Genomic DNA, 17,121 nt, shown 5'->3' on the forward strand with positions numbered 1-17,121 from the left:
GACCAGCAGGAGCCAGAACTGCTCAATACCAAAGCAAGTGACTGTCAAGATCCCTCATGCAACTAAGACCAGAGCCAGCACTAGCACCTGGAGTTTCACACTCCTGGTCCAGGTTTTCCCATCTTACCTTCTGTGTCTACAACCAAGTTGTTTCCCCATCCATCAACCATATCCAATGCAACAGCTCTAACAGATATGCAGGGGAAGTAGCATTATTCTCATTTTTCAGATTAAGAAACAGAGGCTCAGAGAGGTTCTGTAATTTGCCTAAATGATACCACTAGTAAGATTCTGAATCAGGAATAAATTCCTCATCTCTTAAAGCTAGGTATTAGTGAATTGAAATAATCTACCCCTGACTTAGCCATTTGTTTTTATTTCTTACATAATAACTTTCCCAAACCACAAAAGAAAGAAGATACAAACAGATTTTTCTAGACACCAGTATTGCCGGTCAGAATTCTGTAATAGGTTCATAGTCATTTAAGAAGTCAAAATGACTGGAAGATGAATATTTTGTGCACTGTGTCAACTTAAAATTATTATTTTTTGGCTTAATCATAAAGACGCTTTAAAAAGAACCTTTGAAACATATTTGTGTTGCTTTATTAAGCTCTCTGCTTTCTGACATCTCCTGCTCTTTTTTGGAAAAGTTCAAAAACAACAGCACTTGAAAACCCCACCCCCAAAATATTTTCTTTCATTTCCAAGACACAGAGATGCTGACACATGGGCATGAAATCTGAAGTCAGCCTTTGGAGTCTGACCTCTTCAAAATAGAAAATGAAAACATTTCTAGTGTTCACACTTTCCCTGTGAAAACACAAACACAACACTCTTGAACCCAGGTGAAAAGAAAGGTAATTCATTTCATGAGTAAGAAACATTCTTAGTGGCATGTCATTTCAGGGGCAATTGATTCCATTTGTCATTTCAAGTTTCAGAAAGGATGGAAATACACTCCCCACCTCCGCCTTTTGAGCACAATAAAAGTAAGTCAGCATTTGCTTTTTCCTTTAAAAACAGGTGCAACAGCAATGAATTTAAACATCTCTCTGCTGGCTTGTTTGCAGTCCACTCCAGCTCCCTGGTGCTTGGCTCAATATCATCCACCTGCTTGGGAGGTGGGGGCAGGGCATGATGTGACAAATGTCTCTCTTCTGCCATAAATGTTATTTAAAAGGTGCAACTGGCTTGGTGACATTCATTTTACAGGCAATAGTAGAATGAGCGGTGGAGAGAAGAGGATACACTTAAAGAGATGAAAATTATCTCTAGAAGCAGGTCTCTTTTCTTGCCTTCTGTCCCACTATCTTGCAAACCTCAAATAGAGATATCTTAGCCGCCTAAAAAGCAGTATTAAATCTTTAGTTTGGACAGGAATTCAGCATTTGAGAGGAGATGTCACTAATAATCCTCTATGAGTACTAGTGGTGAAAATGGGGCCCAGTGGGAGGGCATTTTACTAGGAGAGAGTTGGAATGAGCCCTGGGGGAACAAGGGTGAATACAGAATGGGGGCAGGCTAAGCCTACGTGAGAACTAAGAGGTAGGCAGTTTGTCATCACTGATCTGTTCTCAGAGGCTACATTAGCCAGGCTCTCAAGAAAATTGGGACATGTCACCTTTGTGGCCCTAAGGTAGAATCTTGGTGTAGGTCACTCTTTCACGTGCCCTCCACTGGGAACCAAAGGTCTGAGGCCAGTGACAGATTGCTCATTGGGTTGAGGGCTGGAGTTAGGATCAGGGTTTACCTGAAGGTGTCAGCTCCAACATTCACATTAAGAGCCTTTAAACTGTTTATACCACGGGAGAAATGTAAACCTTCCGCATTGTGGCAGCCTGGAGCCTCACTCAGGAGAAAATGCCAGACTCTCTGCTCTGGGCGGAAACTTCTTTAGAATTTTGACAATATCAACATTTTAATGGTATCTTAGCCCTGTTGTTCTTATAAAAATATACTAAAGGGGAAGGATATGATTTTGTGGGAACAGAAGCTCCTTCCAAAGTCACTGAACCCACACTAGGACCAAAGCGTTTATTCCAGCGGCAAGGCCAGGAAAGGCCATGCTACTCCCTGTCAGTGCCCAGTGACAGAGAGGAGGATGTCCTGTGCCCCTTGGACAATTACTGTTATGGTCATGCTTGGGGAAAAGAATCACAGAACGATGGCTTTGCAAGCATGAAATGGGAGAAAGACAGTGCAGAATGTAGGGCCAAAGACAAGATATGATTATTGTTGCTTCTTTGCTGTGTTTGCTAGAGAAAAAGCAAACCTTAGGTATAAAAACATTGTCAATAGTTCTGATGAGGTTGAGTAGTTACAAAGAAGATAAGAAAGAGGGAGGAGGAAGAGGTAGAAAAGGAAAAGAAGAGGAGAAGGAAGTAGAAAGAGGAAGAGGGGAAGGGAAAAGAAGAGGAAGAGGAAGAGGAAGAGAAGGAGAGGAAGAAGAGAAGGAGGAGGAACAGGCAAGGGGAAGGCAGATAATGACAGCAGCTCTCACTTACTGAGGGCGTCCTTGGTGGCAGTCACAGAACCTGGTACTTCATACATCTTTGTCATTTAATGTACACAACAGCTGTACAAGAATTACAGCTGAGGACACCTTACAGATGAGGACACTGATGCTTAGAGAAAGTTACCCAAGATCACACAACTGCAAATCACAGACTTGGGACTTAACCCCAAGCTTGCCTGGCTTCAGAGGCATCCACTGTTCGGAATCATGCTGTTGTCTATGCCAGTGGCTTTCACACTTTTTTTGACTATGACTTATAGTAAAAAAAACACATTTTCTATTATGAGCCAGTTTGCATATATATGTATATGTACATATATACAGTATAACTAAAACAAAAGTGTCATAAACATTTTCTCTTGCTATATGCAATGCATATTAATTTTTGAAAATGTTACTCTATTCTCCTTCATTTTTTTTCCCTAATGAGAGTTGCACACTAAGTTGATTGCGTAACCTGATGATGGGTCTCAACCTGTATTTTGTTTTCTTTCCTCCCTCCCTCCCTCCCTCCCTCCCTTCCTTCCTTCCTTCCTTCCTTCCCTCCCTCCTTTCTTTTCTTTCTTTCCTTCCTTCCTTCTTTCCCTTTCTTTCTTTCTTTCCTCCTTCCTTCCTTCCTTCCTCCCCCCTCCCCTACCCTTCCCTCCATCTCTCTCTCTCTCTCTCTTTCTTTCTTTCCTTCTTTCCTTCTTTCTTTCTCGAGGCAGGGTCTCACTTATGTTGCCCAGGCTACAGTGTACTTGTATGATCATGGCTCACTGCAGTCTCAACCTTCTGGGTTCAAGTGATTCTCCCACCTGAACCCACCTTGTAGATAGGACTACAAGTGTATGTCACCACGCCTGGCTAATTTTTTTATTTTTATTTTTGTAGACACGGGGTCTCACTATGTTGCTCAGGATGACCTTAAACTCCTGGTCTCAAGTGATCTTCCCGCCTCAGCCCCCCAAGTGCTGGGCATGGGCCACACACCCGGCCTTCAACTTGTGAAAACATTTTCTTTTCTCTGCTCTATGGCAGTTGATTAGAAGTGTCCTTGAACTCCTGCTTGATCTTGGTGGATGCTGCGCGGCATCTCGCTCCTGAGGCATGCAGCTAATTGTATACTCTGGACCATCCCTCTGGCAAGAGGACATCATTAATAAAATATTTCAGAAATTACAAATATCTGACAAAGCCATTTGCTTGGAAAAGAGTCAGTCCAGGAAACCATCCAGAATATATAATCACTGATCTCAGGCACTGACTGCTAATATTTTAGGCAATTGATGTATGCTTTAGCAAAAGAAACTATTTTCTCTGATTTCAGAACCTAAAGAACTCATCTGTTCTGAAAGGCTACACACAGTCGCCATCTAACAATAAATGGTAAAAGAAAAGAAACATGCAAGGTGTTGTGGGGACTCTATCAATCCACCCTCCAAAGTAGTGCTGTCTTTCTCAATTTGGGGTGAATACAACCAGGATCTGAAATTAGATTGCTTTTCAGAGGAGCATGTACATCTCCACCCTGGTTTAGGATTTCAGGAATGATTTTGTTTCAGCAGCTAGGGGCAGTGGCAGGGTTGGCTGAATCACATTTAGGTCACGGAAAGTGAAGTCTGATCAGGTGGCTCAGCTCGAGTCAGCCCTGATGGGCTGTGGACGTGGTGACTTCACTCCAAGCAATGTGCACACTAATTGAGAAAACATGTTCTTGTGATGGCCTCATGCAAAAATCCAGATTTACGAATTTTTTTTTTATTCCTAAGAATTCCTTAAATATTTGCCGTGCGTGTCTATACAGCCTCCTGGAGCACTTCTCCTCCTTACTGAGTAGGGTTGTGTTTTTCTGCTGTGGCCCAGGTCAGGGTTTTAAAGGTTGGGATTCTGACAAAGGGCAAGTGGGCAAGCAGCCACAGGCCTCAGGGAGAAGCAAGAAGAGGGCAGGAGAGGAGAAAAATAACCCAGACCTCCTGTGCTTTTCCTGGGGCAGAAAACGCAATTCGAAATCCTTGAAAAGCAATTGTCTGCAATGCTCAATGAGGGGGTCCTCATCGGGAAGGGGGCCTCAGCTTACTGGACATTGGCTACATTCCGGACTCAGCAGTAACAACTTTCCAGTACTCTTTCCTTTCCCCTTCAAAATTGCCCTCAAAAATCAGTCGGCATCATGATTCCCTTTTACAGATGAAGAAACTGAGGCTTATAGGGGTGAAGTTATGTGCTCACAGAGCTAATGAGAAGTGAACTTGGACCTAAATCCAGTTCTATCTGACTACGTGCCAGGACTCCTGTAAAATCCTACCTGCCTATGGGACAACCCCTCACTCCCCTCCGAGAAGCCTCCCTGAAAAAGTCTTCTTGACATCTAGACCCCTTCCCTCTTGGAGGTCATATAGTCACGGAATTCGTACTTCTACTAGTTCCAGTTTTGATACTGCTTGCAATTGCTCCGTGTGTTAATTTAGATAAGAAGATAAAAAAGCCTGCAGACAAGTTTTGTTTGGTCTGTACTGATGTGTGGAAAGGGAAGAAATTTCAAAGTTTTGGCTTTTCAATCTCAAAGTTTTGGCTTTTCTTGAAAAGTTCTTGAAAATATCTGGCAATATTGGACCTACAATCCTTTAGAGCCATGGTTGGCCTGTCCCTTAACAATGAGGCATAGCCTCTCTGGTTTTTCACAGCCCCAGCAATCTCTGGCCTCAGCTCATTTATATTCTCTGATGAGCCACTAAGCCTTTTAGTCATGACTCCTGAGCAAGCTCCTTGGGGCAGGATCATGATTTATATTTATTTTGAGTCCCCACAGTGCCCAGTGTCCCAGAGAGCATATTAATAAGAACGCTAATTGAGAGAAGGAAATCTATCCAGTACCCTGATATATGGTGGGCCCCCTCCCCTGTGGGGCGAGGACTATCTTCCCGTTTAACCACGGGTTCTATGTAATTCAGCAACAGCTGCTTAACCCTTGGCTCTTGGTCTGGGAGAGCACACATGCCCCACTGCCATAGCAAAATTCACTTTCTCTTTCTTTCCTTGTAAACTTGAAGAATTCCTAAGACACTTAAAATCCTAAAGACACAGAGGAGTTGTTATGTGGAGTAAGGAAGCAAAACACTCTTAAAGCTGCCAGCAAAAATGGTCATTCTCAAGAAATGCCTTATTTAGAGAGTATTGCATAACATTTCTGAAATAAAAGTCTGAGGAGAAGTTTGCCTCTGAAAGAAAATTACAGGAGAACCTCCGTTGAGTCTTCTCTTACCCAGCCATTATGAGGTGAAGATAATTCGCAAGATGAAATGTTTGGTTAAAATTCTATCAAAATGAGAATGTTAATTACAGAAGGTTAAAGTATCAGTGAGTAAATTCTTAGACAAGTCTTCAATGCAACCAAAAAGATTTCTCCTCCCAATGCAGAAAAGCTTTATATGCACAGATACATAAAAAAGTACAAAAAAGATGTTATCCTACCTGAAATTAAAAAAAAAAAAAACAACCATGCAGTGGAGGCTCCCCTCAGATCAGCCCTTCCAAGGGAGAAGGGGAGGGGAGGAAGCTCATATTCATTGGTCGAACTTCTTTTTCTGAAAGTGTTCTCCATAATCCAAAGGGAGCCTGTCCCGCTTGGCATCTCCCATACACAATGGGGGTTCAATACACAGTTATCCATAGTGATGAGGCAGTACCTCAATCTGTTGACCTCTTAGCCAGGTCTGCTCAGATCCAAAAATGGGTTGGCATTTCACTAGACTGAGTAAGTGAGACATGCAAGTCACTCTATTACTAATGAGGGTTGTAATCCATCTGTACTGATGAAGAACTGAAGACAGGACAGTCTCCTCCACCCCCTAACGTGGGCAAGGGCTGAGCTCTTGAGACCATCCTCTCTGGGCTCACTTAGCAACCGCACACAGAGGGGAGGTGACCTGTACCACCAACTCTGACTACTGAAGGAACAGCCAAAGGAGATGGGAAAATCAGCCCATCTGTACTGATAGCAAATACTTCGTGGTTATTGGGAAACTATTTCTGTAGTAGTGGATTGAAACTGCCCAATGTGGAAGGGCTTCTGTGTGACACTTGGGTGGTTCATTCCCACTGACTTCATAGCCAGCTTCTTTCATTTGCAGGGCTCTCCACCTGCAGAAGGCACCACAGGCGGTGCCAAAAGTGCCAAAACATCTCAATCTGCTTAGCCTAGTGGTGGATTTTCAGGGAAATCCTGACTGTCTGACTCTGACTAATAGTACTACTAATTAAAAAAAAAAAAAAAAAAAAAGGACTTCCAGCACGTGAATGCGTTGGCTACAGTCTTAGGCAATTCAAAAGCATTGTTGCCAGTTCCACCTGACAGATTTCATCATCAGATCAACCTCATTTGGGGAGGGAGCTCCTTAAGACTCTCTCTTTCTCTCTTTCTCTTTCCCTCCCTCCTTCCCTCACTTCCTTCCCCCCTTCCTTCCTTCCTTCCTTCCTTCCTCCCTTCCTCCCTCCCTCCTTCTCTCTCTTTCTTTTTTTGTTTCTTTCTTTTATTTTGCTCATTTGAAATCAGTGCCAAGCTCTGCAGTTCATTTTCACTCCTACTTGTAATGAGTTGGGCATGAGTAGAAAGCACGTGTTCCTGTGATACCCTCCTGTCCTCTGAAGACATTATTCATTTTAACCCTATGTACTATAAATAAACTAATAGTTCTATTTTCTGTCCCCCAATGAGACCTTGAGGCAGAGGTGAGAATAACGAGCTATTCTACTTGAGAATAAACTCAGTGCCACAAGCACCATCCAACGAGTGTAGTGTTGCTAGCCTTTTTTTCAATGAAATGTCACATTATCAATTCTCATTTATTTTCGCAGCTTGGGCACAGTTGTATTAATTTGATGTCAACATGCACTCATGTTGTATTAAGTGCGGTCAGTGCTGGGGGCTTCTGCTTCAGGGAAGGAACCTCCTGGTGCCAGAGTGTGATCCACTTAGCAAAGGAGGGAAGGATTTCCTCCCAGTGCTACAGACTCCACAGGCAGGCAGTCTGCCTGTGTTTTTAATAACATATGGCAGAGAAGGAAGCTGCCATGCTCTAATAGCACCTGTCCCTTCACCTTACTCTTTCTGGTTTTCTTTTCCCATGGGTCATTTGTAGTCCACTTCACTCACAAAAGGCAAAGGATAACACCTGGTGGGACTACAGCACTGAGGACCCTGCCGATGGTGGCCTAGAGTCTGATTTGCTGGCTCCTGGAGGATGAAGCCCAGGGATTGACTTCTGAAGCCCCAATTTGATGATTAACCACAGAAACCCCAACAATAGGGCCCTTGTTGGTAATTTCCAAAAGACTTCTCAACTGGGAGCAACATTATCTTTGAATACACTTAGCCCTCTATGAGGGGCATTTGGGGTTGTCACAATGACTTCTGACATTTAGGAGGTGAGGCAGGGATTCTAAACTATCTGCACTGTGCAGATTGGTCACACTTAACCAAGAATTGTCCCAAAATGCTGACAGCTCCATTCAGAAACAATATTAATCCATACACTTGCCTAGTGAGTTGGGAAAGTGAGGCCTGAGAAGTTTAGCGACTTGCTCAAGGTCACAAAGCTACTTCCCTTCCCTTCTCCCAAGTGAGGAAACTATAACAGCAAGTTTACCCGAAATATAGGAGAAGAAAATCAAGGGATCATCCTAACATTTTAATCTGATTCCTACTGTGTCATAGTCTGAGGCCTCAAAAGCATGTAAAGTAGCCCAGAGAGGAGCAATGAAAACATCACCAACCACCAGAAAGTCTTCTCTATTGCATGTTTTCATTCTTCAGGTCTTCGCTAAACTTTGTGGCTGAAGGTTTATTCTCCTTGGCTCAAATAGTGACATTTCCATGCTTCTGCACACCCTAATAAAAGACCGAGGACCCCAAAGCCTCAATTTCTCCATTCACATATCAGCCTCAGGATCATCCTGGTCTGACTGCTATTTGGAGTTAGGATCTTAACTGTTTCCCCATTGTTATCAAATGAGGTCTCATGGGAATGGATTGGGGAAGGGTCTTTCATCCTCATTTATTTACCCGATGCCAGCGGACACTGTTTGCTCAAAATGGTCCACCACAGAATTGATTTCTCGGAACTGGCTAAGCCTAAGAGCTGATGTTTTGTGAGATCAGAGGTGCTAGTCAAAGAAACACACAGGAACTCTTTCTGTCTCACAGAAAGGTGTTTTCTGGGAGCATGGGTTGTTTGCACACAGATATCCGGAGATTTTACGCAAGACCTCAGCAAACCTTCCATTGCTTCCTGAGAGCAGAGAATTTGCTGCCAGCAAAGGTCTCTAAGGCTTGTTTTAGACTCTGAAGTCCATGAAAGTTCTTACTGGGAAAAGGTAAATGGCTGGGTCTCTGGTCCTGGGTCTGGCACTGACATCTGCTTGGGGATCTGGGCCTTGGCCCTGCTCCATGCCCGGTAGAGAAGAGCAGTGGCTGAATCTCTGTGTAGTTTCCCTGCTGCTCTGATGCAGGGTGCTGCAGTAAAGCACTCTATGAATGAGCAGCAGGAGTGCTCAGCACTCTTTAAAAAGTAAAGTTGTGTGACTTTTTTCATCAGTTTAATCTCGGTAATGATGAGAAACTTCCCTCGGGCTCCAGCCCTGCCCTGCCCTACCCTACTCTCCCTGCTGATGTCGGCAGCCAGGGCCCCCTTCTTGTCCAAGGCACGGATTTCTCCCTGAAAGAGAATGAGAGTGTGAAGCCTCATCCCTTGCTCCCACTGGCCCTTGGGGCAGGGGAGTTGTGGGGTGGGCAATAGGAGAAGGCAAGAACCCCATTCCTTGGCAAGGGTTAAAAGTAGGGAAAGAGCCACCAACACTAGGATGACTGCCCTGAGTGGGCCCAGTTCATTTCTCTGATGGGCCTGGGCTGCTGTTGGAAATGCAGTGGTGCCAGCAGCTGGTTCTAAAATCCTCTGAGGTGCTCCTATACTTCTGTCAAATTAGTGTTCTCATGCCCCAGTGATCTTGGCTTCCCATTTTTGGTGCTTCTTTTTTCCCTTTACCTGCATAAAGATGTTGGGGAAAGAGTGGGGTAGGAGTTTGGCAACATGTGGCATTAACCCTATCCCCCTTCAACAAGAGGAATGTTCACTTTTTGTGTGAGTCAATTCCAGCTAGGCCAGTCTCAGCCCCCAGACCTGCCCATCTCCTCTGACCCTCTGGGAACATTGCCCATCATGAATTAACATTTGGGTTGCTCAGGCTGACATATGACTTATTCAACAAAAGAGACCCATCAGGTTTGATATAGCCTTTCTTCTGTGACTCTGCAGAGGGAGAAAGTTTCAGGCATTCAGGAGGAAACTGTAAACACAGGGTAAGAAGGGCTGGCAGGGGCCAATTGCTGCTGCCCTTCTGCACTGCCTAGAGAAGGGGAAAGATTCCCCTCCAGTAGACTTAACTGACAGCTTCAAGAGTTTGAAGACCCTGGAGAGAAGTTACCGATGGGGCCTCCACTGTCATTTCTGCATTTGCAGAGTGCAGCTGGCTGTGCATGGGTTGGGGAGGAGGGGACTGGCACTGGCAGTGGGTGTGCCCAGAGGATGGAGCCAGGACAATTAATCAAGTGCCTTTTCTACAGGATTTCCATTGGCCTTGGATGACAGATGGGGCAGAGGCACCCAGGAGAGCACTATTTTGGTTTCCAGCTGGGAACGTGCACTAAGTTTTCCTTAATACCCACAGCACCCAAAAGGCTTTGCTGTAATACACTTTAATGCATGAAACACTCATAAATTATCCTTCGAACTGTTACAACTTCCAACCTGGAACAACTTGGAAAAACCAGCCTAGCAAGCAGGCTCTTTTATAATCTCTCAAATCACAACAGAAGAAAAAGTTCAAGCACGAAACACCTTCCTTAAGAATCTCGGAGTTTTTTTTTTTTTTTTTTTTTTTTTTTTTTTTTAAGAAGGAGGTCTGTAATTAGAGGGAGCTAAGCTGCTTGTTTCTGCTGGCTCAAAGTTGCAGCTCCCTGACCCCCGAGTCCTCTCTTCCTCCCCTAGATCCTCCTCTCCTGAACCCAAGGCGCTGCCCGCCCCAACCTTCCACGCCCGCTTCTCCCACACCTGGCAGCAGACAGCTGGAGATGAAGCGTGTGACCCAAGTGGCACGGCTGAACCTTGGCGACCTCGACCTGAGGTTGTCCAACGCGGCTCCGTGGAGGGCCCCGGTACGCCGGACGGACCCTGGCATTGGCTCGCAGACTTCCTGGGTTAACCCCCGGAGCCCTCAGTCACGACTCCCAGCCCTTCCGAGACGCGCTGAGGGAACTGCCCTAGGTCTAGCGCGCCCCGTTCCGCTCGTCCCCCTACCTGGGAGCAGCGCAGCACTTTCCTGACTCGGCGCTCACCTCAGCCAGCGCGCTCTGCGCTCCCCCCGCGGTGCTGGCCGCCACTCCTCCCGCCCCGGCGCGCCAGCTGCCGGCGCATCCCTCTCGGTGCCCATTCGCTCTCCCTCACTTGCGCGTTATCCACTTCTAGCCCTCGAGCTAGACCCTGCCATGGCCGTGGGCTTCTGCAGGCGCCAAGGCTGCTCCCTGGACCGCCGGCCATCCCGGGACTAGGAACTCCACGACGAGAACGAACGCTGTTCCCGCGGTCCGACTCGTCCTCCCGCGAGGGTCCCGCGACCCCACACCCACTCGGGACATTTCTCAGGGCTGCTCTTGGGTCCGCGGGAGCCTCGGGGGTAACCAGAGAGCTCGCCAGACCGGTATCCTTGCATACTCTCCCGCGAAGCCCAGCCACCCCGGCCCGCGCCCGCGCTGCGCCCCTCTCGGGATCGGCTCGGGGCAGCCTGACTCACCGCTGCGCTCCCCTCCGGCTCCCAGCGCTCTCTGCTGTGCCGGAGCGCCGAGCTGCTCTCACACAGGCTTCTTGAATTCTTAGCCCCTCCTCCCGTACTCCTGAGTCACACGCTCCAAATCCTGGCCCCCATCCCTCCCCTCCCCACCACCAGCCCCGCACCTGCTGTGGCGGGGTGGTGGTGCCTGGCTGGAGGGGGTCCTGAGGACTAGAGACGGATCGCTCCTGGAGGGCTGGCCAGACCCAGCCAGAGAAGGACTTTAAACTTCCAGAGGTCAAAGGGAAACCCACTGGGGTCTGAGGGGCCGCGCGCGCAAAGCCGGGAGGAGGATTTTCTGGGGCACCGGCGGGGGTCGTTGGGCCGACCGGTTGGGGCTAAGCGGAGTTGCTCGCAGCTTCCCTCACCTCTCCGCCCTGCCCCCGCGCATTGCCCTTCTCCAGTGCTTCCCTGGTCTGCCCGGCGTCGCCCTCAGTGCCCCAGGCATTGGCTGCTCCCCGCGCCGTCTAAGGGAGCTTTTCTTCGTGGCACCTTTCCTCACCCCAGGATAGGTGAGCACCCAGGGGGAGCTCCGCGAGGGGCAGGTGCCCAAGCTCCTCTGACAAGGGAAGGCGGCTGCAGAACCAGTTAGAAGGCCCCCAGGCACTGGCGAGTCCAGCGTAAGGACAAGGGGCAGAGGACTTCAGGAGTCAGGAGGAGCTAGACCAGGGACCTTAACTTAAGGCCCTGGGTTCCAGGAACTTCCCGGAGTCCCTGGCCCCTCTGAAAGGGTAGGTTGATTTGCGCGACTGTGTGCAATGCTAATATTCTTTTCTGGGCTGAAGGTCTGCAGCTTTCATCAGTTTTGCAACGGGCCTGTGACCCCTAGACTGACATAGCCAGCAAACCTTCTGCTTAGGCCCTCTCTCCACACTCCAGGCCCCACACAAATCCTTCCTGACCCTTCAAGATTTCTTGAGTTCCCTGGATTCAGCCTGACAGGGGAGCTTGCCTGACTTTCCCCTGCCCCTCTGCCAGGGCTGTTCCCACCCCAGCATAAAATTAGCAAGGGAGAAATACCCCTGAAGTCAAATTTGTCACCAAATGTGCATCATTAATTGTAGCATTCCAGGGGATTCACAGCTCTTTGGAAATTTACAGCCCCATTCCCTCCTGTGTTGAGCTTGTCTGTGTCTTCACTTCTTCCTTTAGCAAAGGTGGGTTGGACCGCTACCCCGTGTGGATGCCACAGAGGATAAGTGGGTGTGGGGAGAGTAACAGGAAGGGAAGGTGAGGCACAGAATCTCTCTATTGCTGGTGACACTAGCCAGTGCAACTCAGCAGAAGGGCACCCTCTGGGGAGCTGGGATTTAGTGAAGCAGATGATTCCTGTCCTAAGTCCTGAGGTGGTCCTTTACTCCCAATGGATGGCACTTGAGCCAGATGACGCCCTGACTAGGCATTTCCAACTCCCTTGGCTCAGATTAGTCTTAAAGTCTTACTTCTTTCTATTTTCACGTTTGCTCCCATAAGAAAGTTCATTCCATTTATACGTGCTCTGAGAAGGACGAAGAAGGCAAAAAGCCCTACAATTGGAAGTCGGCCTTAGCTTTGGTGTGACCTCGTTGTTTCCCAGCCTTAGGCTTGTCCACTTCTAACTTGTTCAGATACAGGCTGGTGTATGAACACACTTTGGAAGTGAGGGCAAGAGGCCAGGGAACACTGTGAATGGCCCTTTCTACAAAAGTAGTATCATAGTCGGGGTGATCCATTAGGAAATTTATCATCGTCAATTAAACAAAAGAATTTCCAGACAACAGGATGAATTCATCCATCAATCATGTCATGTATAAACTTGCTTGGAAAGCACTAGCCCCAAGCCTTACGTAATAGCTGCCTGAGAATTTGGGTATGAAATTAAACTTTTAGAATAACAGAGAATTTGATTGTTGAATGCAGAGCTTTTGTATGTGTTCTTGTGGCATCATTCAGAAGGACAAAAGGATTTGGGGCACTTGTGGTTCTTTTTCATGTGGTATGTAAGGGGGAAATTTTTAAGTGATGTAAGCAGAGTGTAAGTTTGCTTATATGCTCCATCCTCATCCCATAAGTTGTTGGTCATATTCTTATTGCACACGTTGGTTTAATAAGAGCTCCTTTCTGCCCCTAACTACCTCTGTTTCTGTCACTGGACTTCAAGGATCTTGAGTAAATAAGAATGTGTAAACAACAAACACAAAAAAACTACAAAGATTGTTGACTGAGAGCCTACCATATGCCAGGCACTGTGTGCTGGCAGTGGTACCTGCTCTCAGAGAGCTTATGTTCTAGTGGGGGCTTGATTATTAGTCCCTGACCATGTTTATCACAGTTTCCCTAGGTCCTAGCATAGGACCTGGCCTGTAGTAGGTGCTCAGTTGATACTTGTTGAATCCAACAACGGTCAGAGTCACTTGTGACTGTCAGACAACCCACCAACACTGGATTGGTTTCCAGCAGGTTCCAGATCAGCCTGCCTTTGGCACAGAGACCACAGCCAGGTGCCTTTTCCCCTGCCTCTTCCACTTTCAAGAAGGTTCCAGCAGAAATGTCCTTCTCTTGGGTCATTGAGAGAAGGACTTCTAGGCCTGGACCAGCTACATTCACAGGAATGAAAAACAGCTGAGAGGGCAGCGGCCAGAGGAATGGTGCAGACAAGCAGAGGATAAGAATGTTTTTCTGTACTAGATTTTCTCGAAAGAGCTTTGAAACCAGGGTATCAAAATAACCAGCAGCTGATGCATTTGCTGACTTGGAGGAGAGATTGTGGCGTGTACAGTAATTGTTGTTATTTCTGAAGATCTAGAAGCCTGCAGCCATTGAGTGCCTCATCAACAGCAACAGTCAGCTAGCACAAACCCCTGGCCTCTCCCTTGCTTCATTCCAGGAGGCCAGGACAAAGTGCATGTGCTATTTAAAACACCAGCAGGCTCAGCAGAGATCTGCCAGCAAGGATGGAATCACTGGATCTGCTCTTTCTTCACGTGAAACACAGAAATATTGTCCCAGTTGCTGGAGGAAGTGATAGCTTCCGTTTAAAGATTTTTTTTCCTCTTCCTTGTAATCAGAGTGAAGAAGAACTTCAGAAGAGGATATGTTTCATAATGCTTAGTGAGATGACATGGCCACAGAATCACAGAAATGATCAATCCAGCCACCTTATTTATGGATTAAGGAACAAGGGCTCAGGAAGGAAAAAGGCTCAGCCAAATACACGTGGCCAGTGTCAGGCTTTTTGACTTCTAAGCAAGCCTTCTTTCTACTACACTCCCTGAAAGAGGCTGGGAGAAAAACTGACCAACTCAGGCTACAGTAAAAAGCTGGTAAAGGAGCTAAAGTAGGCCAGGGTGCAGAGAGGGCCAGTGGTGCCCCTTTCATCTCTGGGCCATCCCTGCCTACTCCTGTGTCCTGCTGCTGGCTTTTGCTGTTTCTCCTTGAGATCTCCAGTTCCTCCATCTATACTAGTTCCCTCGCTTTTGCTTGTGAACATTCACTTGCCTTTTCTCTCTTAAAGAAACTGCTAGCCCAAACTCTGGATTTCTCAACTTCCATTCACTATCAAATTCCTCAGCAAACTGATCTATACCCATCATTTCCTTGCCCCCTCCCCCAAACTTTCTGCAACATAGTTCCCATCTTCCTCCCCTTCCTTTCCTTTCTCCCTACTGAACTGATGATTTTTTTTTTTCTTAAAGGTCATTAGTTGCAAGAAAACCACCACCACCAACACAATCTCAGCAGCATTTATCTAGTGCTTGCCTTATTTCAAATACTGGGCAAGGCACTTTTCCTAGTCTTATTAATTGGTCCCGTTCATTTGTAGATAAAAAAGATGATTAAAAAAAAAGAAATAATATAGATAATAGACTCAAGGATAAACTATTAAGAGCCCACCTCCTGTTTGCTTCAAAGTGCTATTTGCAAATGGAAAAATAAATTAGCTGCTAAAAACATTAAAAAAAAAAAAAAGATGAAACTCTGAGAGGTAAGTCACTTTCCAGGTCTCATAGCTAGCCAAATGGCTGAGCAGAGAATTGAACCCAATCCCTTGCTGTTAAATGCCATGCCTCCTCCTCCTTTCAACCAAGCTCAGCTGGCTTTGCCAGTCCTAGTCCGCTCTATTCATGACCTCCTTTGTCTACCACTTTCCTTTCAGAACCCCTGTGACTGCACTATCCTGGCTTACTAGCCACCTCTGATCTCTTCATCTTCCGTCTGCACTCATGGGCCTCCCACAGCTCAGTCCTGGGGCTTTACATTCTCCTCCACTCTTGTTCTTCCAGGTGTTTTTTCTCCTAATTTTATAACTCCAAGCATAGTTTCAACTCTGGCCTCTCCTTTAATCACCAACACTTGGAGTGTTATATGCAAAGCACTACCTAGGTTCTTGTTTCAGCGAACACGCACAGGCCCTGGCAAGGACTGTGTTTCTGTCTTTCCTCTGACTCTCAGCCCCTCCATCCAAAGCCCTTGCTCTTAACTCAGCCAGGCAGGTGCCCCCCAGATCCCCTTCTTGAAAGGTCAGGAAATCCATGTGGGCCCAGGACAGTTCAGCTCTTTTCCTGCTGCCCAGGAAAGTCACCAGTTTGGAACTGGCAAGATTTAGCCCATCTGTCCTCTTAGGTGGTGTGTCCTTAGGAGAAAGATTGACCCTCCTTGAGCCGTAATAATCATAATTACTTTTCATTATATGGAGTGAATATGTTAAACAATTTTCAAGCACCCGCTATGTGCCAGCCCCATTCTAGGTGCTGGGGATTCAGCAAATGAACAAAACAGCCTATAAACACATAGAACTTTATTTTTAATTTTTTAAAATAATTTCAACTTTATTTTAGATTCAGGGGGCACATGTGCAGGTTTGTTGCAGGGGTATATTGCCTGATGCTGAGGTTTGGGATATGATTGATCTCATCACCTAGATAGTGAGCATAGTCCCAACAGTTAGTTTTTCAACCCTTGCCCCACTTCCTTCCTCCCTGCTCTAGTAGTACCCAGTAGACACATGAAATTTAAATTCTATTAATTTGCTTCACCTATTTAATAAATGTGCATTATTTAATGTACATTATATGCCAGGACCATAAAAGTCAGTTGTGATTTTGGTGAGGTTGATCTGCACAGGACAGGTGAGTGAGACAGATGCAGAGACAGGCAGTGCCAACCGAGTCAATGATCTCCTTAGGTACCTGCAAGGAGAGTCAGGTGAGCCCTCTGGGGATTGGATCCTTTCCTCTGCTCTCCCGATTCAAACAGCTGTGAGCCTCCACCTTTTCAGACTGGTCTGACTCCAGTCTCCACAAGAACCACTGGTGACCCTGTGGCTTTCACTGGTGCTTTCTTCAGAGTCCCCTGAGGCTCTCTTACTCCTCTTCCACTGGGGCAAACCCTCAGGGTCCCTCACAAGCCTACAGCCAAGGCAAGTGTGCCTCCATCTGGGTCTTCACTATACAGTCCTCCCTGGCCCTGGAGTTGGTACATTCCTATTGGGGCCACCCCAGAGATACCTCTGGGGCAGGATTCCCCAGTGATCAAGTTTGCCTGCATAGCATCACAGCTGCTCCTTCCTGTCATGTGGTATCATGTTGACAAGTAAGATTTTGTGGTGCTGAGGCAGGCAAGAACCCCGCACTTTCATTTGTGATGCTCCTATGCAAGAGTCTGGGATAAATGAACTCTGCCACATCCTGGGTAGATCTCTGTCCCCTCAATGGTGACACTGAGCTCATTGCATTTATTAAAATCCTATCCTGGGGCAGAAT

The 17,121-nt window shown here is 46.7% G+C and overlaps 1 protein-coding gene across 1 annotated transcript in view; it reads right to left on the reverse strand.

Annotated features, from left to right (window-relative positions):
* NGF (nerve growth factor) overlaps positions 1-11,419 on the reverse strand; it is a 52,012-nt gene extending 40,593 nt beyond the window's left edge. The window contains exon 1 of the mRNA XM_017946100.3: positions 11,345-11,419. The gene's annotated coding sequence lies outside the window, so the exon portion shown is untranslated. The remainder of the gene's footprint in view (positions 1-11,344) is intronic.
* Positions 11,420-17,121: the final 5,702 nt, after the last annotated feature.

The sequence above is a fragment of the Papio anubis genome, chromosome 1, assembly GCF_008728515.1.
Source record: "Papio anubis isolate 15944 chromosome 1, Panubis1.0, whole genome shotgun sequence".
Classification (NCBI taxonomy): Eukaryota; Metazoa; Chordata; class Mammalia; order Primates; family Cercopithecidae; genus Papio; species Papio anubis.